This window comes from Astatotilapia calliptera, chromosome 9 (genome assembly GCF_964374335.1).
Source record: "Astatotilapia calliptera chromosome 9, fAstCal68.1, whole genome shotgun sequence".
Taxonomy (NCBI): Eukaryota; Metazoa; Chordata; class Actinopteri; order Cichliformes; family Cichlidae; genus Astatotilapia; species Astatotilapia calliptera.
In genome coordinates this window covers 369,444-379,173 of record NC_137430.1, presented here as the reverse complement: position 1 = coordinate 379,173, position 9,730 = coordinate 369,444, and the positions used below count along the sequence as shown (strand labels likewise).

General features: G+C 45.1%; 1 long non-coding RNA gene across 1 annotated transcript; it reads left to right on the top strand.

Moving 5' to 3' along the window:
- The first annotated feature begins 159 nt into the window (after positions 1-159).
- On the top strand, positions 160-5,967 carry LOC145431004 (uncharacterized). The gene is made up of 2 exons (XR_013911374.1): positions 160-5,063; positions 5,154-5,967. It is a non-coding gene; the product is annotated as an uncharacterized LOC145431004 (long non-coding RNA).
- The last annotated feature ends 3,763 nt before the right edge of the window (positions 5,968-9,730 follow it).

The window sequence follows — 9,730 nt, the reverse complement described above, 5'->3', positions numbered from 1 at the left end:
CCTTATGTGCTGGTCAGTGTGCAGCAGCCACGCTGTTGTGTAGAGTGCTACTGGGAGCCACTCGGTCCCATATTAGTACAGTATTTGTGCACAGGACATCTAAGCACCCACTCAGGACCAGCTCTGCAATGAAACTGTTTCCAGACACGCTCATGGCTGGACTCCTGTTATTCATAACGACCACATGGACACACGGCTTTACCCTGATTTCGTTTTGTTGAGGGACGTCTTTTATCTGCTAAATGTGTGACATAATGTTAATCATCATCTTTCAAATGATGATTAACATTATGTCGCACAGCAAGAAGGTCCTGGGTTTGACTCCAGGCCACGATCCTTCTGTGTGGAGCAGGTGACACAGGCGTGGGGTTCAGTTAACTGATGATTGAAATTGGTGGTAGATGTGAATGAGTGTTTGCCTCTATGTGCCAGCCCTGCAACAGACTGCTGGCCTGTTCAGGGTGTACACTATGGCTCAAACCACCCTCTCATCCTGAACTGGAGAAGCTTAAGAAGACAGATGAATGGCTGAAAACTTTCAAATGCATTACGTGAGATTCTTCCCATAGTGCAATAAAAAGACTGTAAAGGCTCTTCATGGTGCATGTAAGAGAAGTTTCTGCGAGGGAAAATCCAGTAAATCAGCCAAGTAGGTCAGATTTCAGTACAGAAAATTCCAAGATGCATGAAAATGTCAACATGGCAGCTAATATAAGAAACCCTGTGTTCAACTGGTAACACACGAGAGCCTGGAAACAGATGTTTTCAGTGTGTGACTGGCTGCCACATCCATGTGCAGGTACACTTTTTAAATTGTATTCCATTACCTTTAACTCTGTATTGTGTTACCATTGTGTCATACTTCTGAAAGTTAGTAACTGACAAAAGGCAGAATATGAAGTTTAGATCTTTAAACAGTCTCTTTTTCCTCTCAGTGCACCCATCGTTTGCTGCCTGAGCTCATGTGATAATGACAGCGTCTAATTGGCTGTGATATAATAAGCATTGGCTTCTGTGTCTTTCTTCTGCTTGTCCTGTAATATCGCCCACATATCCAGCTTAACTCAGACGGATAGTGTAGCTTGAATGATACACGAGGGCTCTGACTATAGTAAAAGTGCTCCTCTAGTTATGTTCACTTCACTTTTATGTATAAAGTGTTCATTCACAGTTGTGTCACGTGCTTTGTTTGCTAGCTAAAGACAATATTAGAAAGAAGCGATCAGTAGGTGAGCTGCTCTACCTCCTGAGCTGCAGCCACACTGTGGCTTATCAGAACAGCCACAGTGTTACCCACCCTCTGTGGGAGCAGAGTGTAGCTAGCTGCTCTGCATGGCCACACATTAAAGCACTGGGCTTCAGAGACTGGTTAAAGTAATTTTCTTGAGTGTTGTAATTGCTTTCATGTTTTTCATGGTCTGTCTGCAATATAAATAATGAAATAATGACAGTTTGAAGAGCCATGAAAATATTCAGCCTGTGTCCTTCTAGTTAAATTTAGACCTCTAATTGTGAGGAGACAAGCTGTTGTCTGTTCTAAGCGCTCAGTCAGGCCCGGGCATTTCAGAAAGCTGAAGACAAAGAGCGTGCAGCCAGTGAGCTTCATGAGAATCAGATGGCCTTCATTCAAAGCCCCTTTTAACCCCAGGCCTCCCCAACTCCTCTGCTGCTCAGGAATAATCGCTGCTTTGTACAGGGCTGCAGAATCCAGAGTGAAAGCGCAAGACTCAATGATAGAGTCCAAAAAAACGTGGTAACCGCAGCAACCGCAGAGGGCCCTAGAAGGCATGGCATAAAGGCACGGGCAGTCCTGCAGGCCCGCCTCGATGCAAGCACAAACCGTCCTGTGCTCCTGCGGCACACAGTAGAGGTTTTAGATACGGGTGACACGGGCGGTTGCCCGGGGCGGCATCACGGGCATCGGCAAAAAAAAAAAAATGCTTGTACTCATGCTGCCCCGACGTCATGCCAGCGCATATTGGGAAATTCGTAGGCACCGATCGGTTTTCTATCGCCCATTTGCTGGGAGTAAGGGCGCCCTCCGTTTGCAAGGTGCGCCTGCTGCTGGCGGGGCAGAGAGGAGAGGGCGGGGCGACGAGGATTTTCTGACCGGCTGGAGCAGCGTCTAATAACCGACTCGCAAAGTAAAACAAAATAAAAATAAACCAACAAACACAAAAACACCAGATATCATGATACAGACGTATAATCTGCACTGATGTTTTTTCGAAATTCTGTACATGAAAAGTGAGCGCGCGAGCCCTCGGTGCGCCTGCTCGCTGCTGAAGTCAAAGTAAACTTTATTGTCATCTCCGCTACAGTCCAGTATATAGAGCAGGGGTCCCCAATCCCAGTCCACGAGGGCCGTGTCCCTGCAGGTTTTAGATGTGTCCTTGATCCATCACAGCTGATTTAAATGGCTAAATGACCTCCTCCACACGTTTTAAAGTTCTCCAGAGGCCTCGTAATGAACTAATCATGTGATTCAGGTGTGTTGACCCAGGGTGAGATCTAAAACCTGCAGGACACCGGCCCTCGTGGACTGGGATTGGGCATCCCTGATATAGAGAGACGAGACGACGAGGCTCCAGTTACAGCAGTGCAAGCAAACAAAAAATATATGTAAGAAGAGTCAGAAAATAAATATACACTTTAGGACCAGGGGGTAAAGGATCAATAACAATTTAAAATTTACAGTTTGATGATTTAAAGTCTCACACAAGCCGTCGAAAGGGGCGGGGCCGGCTGCTTCCAAACAGAGCACATTTCATCCATAATGCTGTAAATCCAAGCCCATCATGGATTCATGATCTGAATCCTGGGTTGTGTGAAATCTCAGAAATACACCCTAGACAAAGTGAATCTGTGAACTAAGGTGTAGGTGTGTTAGATCATGTTGTGGTGATCCTTGGGTTGAGGGATGGGTGTTCATACTGGAGTGCAAAATTAAAACCAATGGAAGATGGACAAGAAAAGTTCAAAGCCATCAGGTGCTCAGGTTAGAAAAAGAGAAAAGAAGAGGTAAGCAGACGTGTGATTGGATAATGGCAGGTCATCCTGAAACTATCAGAGTCAGAATACTTTATTAATCCCTAAGAAAATTATGTGGGTTACAGAAGAAATGGTAAAAATAGCAACAGTAACAGACTAAACTCCAAACAACACATTAAGTTACAGATTTTAATATTAATGAGTCATTGTCAGTTGTTGATTTGTCCTGTTCTCATTGTGTGACGAATTATGATGGCTGTTTGCATACTATGCATACTCTCTCTCTTCCTATGTGTGTGTGTACAACAATTTTATGTTAATGTACAATCCTTAATATGTTTTGTGGGGGGGTGCCAGAGGGAGTGTTCGCCCAGGGCGCCAAACTGGCTAGGACCGCTGGCGGCACACATAGTGCTGGGGCCCAGGAACACGCCGGCCAGGCTTTACTAATAATCTACAGGGTTTTTTTTATCAAAACAGCAGAATTGTGTTGAAGAACTGTGGACAAAGAAATGCTCATCACTGAAGGAGATGAACTACTTCCTCCTTATCATTCTGTTTGAAATCATCGCTGCTCTGTGTAATATGCTGTGTTTTGGGTGTCTGTGGAAACAGTCGTCCTGCAAGGCGTGGACGTCATTAGCATGCAAGTTCTCACAGCTGCTCAGGTTGTGATTCAATGCATCTCTGCAGCAAGAGCCAACCTGCCATCCTGTAGTCAACAAAGAGGTTTCATTTTTCTCCAGTCAGAGGATCTAAGATGGGGAAAATTCTCTTTACATGCCAAACCTGCTTAAAATAAACCAACAACTTCTCCTCTGAATCACAGAACAGGCAAAAAGAGGTGAGATGTTCCTCTGAGATTAAAGGCGGAATTCTTTTAATGGAAAAGGATTTAACTTTAACAGGCAAGAACACCACACAAGCACATTTACTATGGTTTCTTTTACATGCACATACAACTTAGAATCGAATAGAATTCAACTTTATTGTCATTGCACACGTCACAAGTACAAGGCAACGAAATGCAGCTCGCATCCATCCAGAAGTGCTTCAGCACAAATATAGATATATTACAGAATATGGATCTGTTATAGGTATGTTACAGTGTGACACACCTGTATGTTATGAATATGCTATATGTGCAGGCTATGAACAGGTATATGGTTAGAAATAGGAAAACTAGACAGATTGTAGATGTACGATTGTGAGTGTTAATAAACTGTTGTAACAACTATAATTATTGTATTGCACAGTGTGATCGTCTATACAGCATTTACAGTGGTGCAGTTGAGATCAGTGAGATATATGGATACAGTACAGTGGTATATAAAGTGCTGGTGGTTGTGAGTGGTGGCTCAGTCCATGTTATTATTGTGTGTGTGAGGGTGCAGTCGGCCATTTGTTTGTTTTGTCCATTGTGTGTGCGTTCAGTTTTAGGTGGTTGTGTGTGTGTGTGTTCAGTCCATGAGTTTAATGTGGGTGAGACGTCAGGAGTTCAGGAGTCTGACAGCTGTGGTGGTGGTCTCAGTCCGGAGGCTCCTGTAGCGCCTCCCAGAGGGCAGGAGGGTGAGGAGTCCGTGTGCTGGGATTTTTCCCAGCCCTTTTCAGACACCGCTTCCTGTAGATGGCTTGTATGGCAGGAAGTGTTGCTCCAGCGGTTTCTCTGTACAAAGCAAGCGGATGGCGTAAACGATGTCCTGTTGTTAAAAAAGGGCAGATGTTCACAGGCCTGGTGATCAGAGACGGTTACTGTCCTGCTGTCCAAAGACCTCCATTCATAAATGTACAGACCACAGCACTGACACAGTTAACATGAGTGTCACGCATGGATGCGTTTGTGCACAAACACCTGGAGTGTGCAGCTTTTTATGAAACTGTGCTGTCATCATGTTTGTACTAGTAGCACATCCATGCAGTCCCAGAGTGAGCAGAGTACAGCTGACTGCTCTGATGGGCCCTCCTGTCCGGCTCAAAGGACTGACACACACACACACACACACACACACGTCATGATGTCTCCGGTGGTTGTCTGGATCTTTGTCCTTGTGTTCTGAGAAGATCAAAATAAGGTAAAAAGGCTTTTAAGGTGAAGCATGTTCAACTTTGTGTTTTCTGTTTCACATGAAAATAAGAACAAACCTGCACTTTGCCACAAACAGAACTGCTGAGGACATCAGAAGCAGGAAAACAACAAGACAGTTTATTTGTCCTCGTGGGAGAGTTTGCTCGAAGTCACCGGACGTCTGCATTCACTGCAATAAAACAAAAGCATTCAGCCCCCTTGAACTTGAGGCCCATGGTGACTCTGGACGAGCTGCAGAGATCTACAGCTCAGGTGGGGGTCTGTCCATAGGACAACTACTAAATGGCCTGTATTTGTATAGCACTTTACTAGTCCCAAAGCACTTTACACATCCAGTCATTCACACACTGGTGATGGCAGCTACATTGTAGCCACAGCCACCCTGGGGCGCACTGACAGAGGCGAGGCTGCCGGACACTGGCGCCACCGGGCCCTCTGACCACCACCAGTAGGCAACGGGTGACGTGTCTCGCCCAAGGACACAACGACCGAGACTGTCCAAGCCGGGGCTCGAACCGGCAACCTTCCGATTACAAGGCGAACTCCCAACTCTTGAGCCACGATCGCCTGATGATGTTCCAGCGTCATGTTGTTGCTCCTCCTCCACATGCTTACCTGCCACAGTTTAACTCCGCCTCTCAGACAGTCATGTCACCTGCTCTGCATGCTTTCCTGTACGATGACGTCATCTTGATGTTGACGAGGAGTGTCCTGCAGATGGCGATCTTGCACCGTGTTCAGAGAGCCGACACGTTGATGATGCTGCTCTACTCAGCTTACTTTAGCCTGGGCTGGACTCTATATGAGCAGCTTCCACTCTGGTTTCACTCTTAAACACACTTGTTTGATTTCACTTGGAAACGTTGAAAAATAAATATTTTATTGCAAAATTATTTGTTGGTACATTTTTGAGGGTCAAATATCTTGTTTGATTTGAGGAATGAACTGTTAGAGTGAAAAAATGAATCAGGTTAAAATACTTTAAATCAGTGCAGATGTATAATGTAATTTAACATGTTGGTAATGGTTGTAGTGGGCTTGTAATGTAAATGTGTCTGATTAAATGTGACATTAATGGTGACGCTGCATAAACCTGATAAAACAGTTCTATTAGTGGGTCTGTGTGATCAGCATCAGTGGGTTAAGCTGAGGCCTTGATTAGAACGTCATGTTGGTGACAACACATGAGCCAACATCAGACTCTGAGCGCTACGATGCTAAAGATGTTGAGTTTAGATCACAGCCGACCACCAGCAGTCTGAAATGGAATGAAGCCCACTGACAGCCAGCAGGTCTAAACAGGAACGCAGCCATTTGTATGCAATGATGTGGCTGCAGCTGACACAGGATTGGTTCAAACTAAACGTCAGACGCATTTCACAGAGTTCACAAATAAACTCACGTTTTTATCTTTGAAGATCATCATAAAGTAGAATTGATGGTCCAGTAGAAACAGCAGGAGGTTTGAGCCCTTCTGATGCAGCAGAAACAGGATTTGGAGGAAGATGTTGATAGATTAGAAAGAATTGTACACTGTGAATCTTTAATAATCCTCAGGTAGGTTCCTCTGGGACAGTCACAGATAGAGATTCTGACGTCCTTTGAAAGTTTGAATTTTCATCACTCATCATGTACACAGATGTTAATTCTACATATTCCTGGTACTGAACTCTAAATCAGTCTGAAGAAAATCCTCCTACTGTCACGGCTGCCGAGGCGAGCCGTGTGGATACAGAAGGAGGACCCAAGATGCAGGCAGTGGATGAGATACCGGTGGTTTTATTTACAGAGGTGTAGAGGCAAACAAACAGTGGGGCATAACAAACAACTAAAGACACCTAAACTGGGAGAACTAAAATAACAGACCTGGGAGCATATGACAACGGATGATGAATAGCAGAGAGACACAGACGAGGAACAGGACACCGTGGAACACAGGGTAACAGACTGACACGGAGGAACACAGACGAACCGGCAACAGGCAGGAGAACACACAGGGCTTAAATACACACACCAGTAATCAGGGGATGAGAGACAGGAGGGCAACACAGCTGGGAGGAATCTGGGCTGACGGGACAGGGGAAACGTAAACTGATCACACTCACATATGACACGGACCTTCACAATAAAACAGGAAACTCAGATACATGGAACCAGACAAGACATTGAACTAAACAGACAGCTTCACAAACAGATGGGGAGACACCATAGACAGACAGATACAGACGCAGACTCAGAGGCAGATCGAAAATAACACAGAACTTAAACAATCATCATCTAGAAAATGATAACAAACTAAAAGCGCTGGGTCACCGACCCAGGACCATGACACCTACTAATCTGCATATGTGTTGATATCAAATCCTTTTGCAGCACATGGATAAATCTCTATAAATCTTTCAGTCTGATCAGAATGGGCACAGTGTTGTTATTGCAGCTGATGTTTGAAAAGCTAAATGTCCATTTTAAAGTGCTCGTGTGTAGGATTGTGTTTCCTCCTTTGTGCAGTTCTTACAGTAAACATGTTTGAATGTTTCCTGTTGCCCTGATGGCTGCACCTGTGTGTAATCTAATGTCAGTACAGATACAGCTGCTCTGTGACGGCCTCAGAGGTTGTCTAAGAGAATATTGGGAGCAACAACACCATGAAGTCCAAAGAACACACCAGACAGGTCAGGGATAACGTTATTGAGACATTTAAAGCAGGCTTAGGCTACAAAAAGATTTCCCAAGCCTTGAACATCCCACGGAGCTCTGTTCAAGCCATCATTCAGAAATGGAAGGAGTATGGCACAACTGTAAACCTACAAAGACAAGGCCGTCCACCTAAACTCACAGGCCGAACAAGGAGAGCGCTGATCAGAAATGCAGCCAAGAGGCCCATGGTGACTCTGGACGAGCTGCAGAGATCTACAGCTCAGGTGGGGGAATCTGTCCATAGGACAACTATTAGTCGTGCACTGCACAAAGTTGTCCTTTATGGAAGAGTGGCAAGAAGAAAGCCATTGTTAACAGGAAACCAGAAGAAGTCCCGTTTGCAGTTTGCCACAAGCCATGTGGGGACACAGCAAACATGTGGAAGAAGCTGCTCTGGTCAGATGAGACCAAAATGCAAAACGCTGTGTGTGGAAAACTAACACTGCACATCACTCTGAACACACCATCCCCACTGTCAGATATGGTGGTGGCAGCATCATGCTCTGGGGCTGCTTCTCTTCAGCAGGGACAGGGAAGCTGGTCAGAGTTGATGGGAAGATGGATGGAGCCAAATACAGGGCAATCTTGGAAGAAAACCTCTTGGAGTCTGCAAAAGACTTGAGACTGGGGCGGAGCTTCACCTTCCAGCAGGACATTGACCCTAAACATAAAGCCAGGGCAACAATGGGATGGTTTAAAACAAAACATATCCATGTGTTAGACTGGCCCAGTCAAAGTCCAGATCTAAATCCAATCCAGAATCTGTGACAAGATCTGAAACTGCTGTTCACAAACGCTGCCCATCTAATCTGACTGAGCTGGAGCTGTTTCAAAGAAGAATGGGCAAAGATTTCAGTCTGTAGATGTGCACAGCTGGTAGAGACAGACCCTAAAAGACTGGCAGCTGGAACTGCAGCAAAAGCTGGTTCTACAAAGTATTGACTCAGGGGCTGAATAATTACGCACACCCCACTTTGCAGTTATTTATTTGTAAAACATGTTTGGGATCATGTCTGATTTCCGTTCCACTTCTCACGTGTGCACCACTTTGTGTTGGTCTTTCACCTGGAAGTCCAATAAAACTGATTCATGTTTGTGGCTGTAATGTGACAAAATGTGGGAAAGTTCAAGGGGCCCAATACTTTTGCATCCACTGTATACAACCACATGGACTGGCTGAGCTTTGTGTTGCTAATTTCGATGTTTGGATCAGGGAATGAAAAATACTTTGGAGCAGGCTCTGTATACACGGGGTGCATGGAGGACGTGTCCTGATTTAAAAAGCAGGCAGCAAGCGGCTGCCTCACATCACTGACAATATTCTTTGGTTCACTCCTTCAGCTGTTAAGTGGTTTAGTTAGAACTCACCTTATCAGCTGTGTTCCAGGAACAAAAGGAGGAAGTATAGTTTTGCAGCTTCCTCCGGTGAAGAAGGGGGAGGATCTTGGTAATTTAACAAAGCTGATTTTACAGTGTTAGTATGGATTTGTTGTGATATGTATTGAGCGTAGAGCTTTATTGCCAGGAAGAGCAGCAGGACAGGTTTGAGTATAGAAATGTTTGTCTCACCTACCTACTGGAGTCCAGAGGTGCAGGTCAGTGTAGCTGTGCGACCTTAACATCTGTTAAGTTCAGTTGTGTTTATTTGACCTGAGTTAATTATGAGTTTTTTATCTATTTTTGTAAATATTGTTTGGTCACAAAATGGTGAATAACTCACTCGCTACACTGGACAGCATCTGTCTCCTGCACTTCTTTGGCTGCTTAAGCCGAGTCCGACCACATGCAGGATGTGCTCTCCCTGCACCTCCTTCTCTGAGGCGTCTCCTCCAGTCTGAGGGCTTTGCTCCTCACAGGTGCAGACGTGTCTTTAATCCATGGAGCTTCAACAGGGGGCATCAGAGTGTGTGTGACATACAAGGGAAAACCATCTTCAAGGGAACGGTCACGTCACCT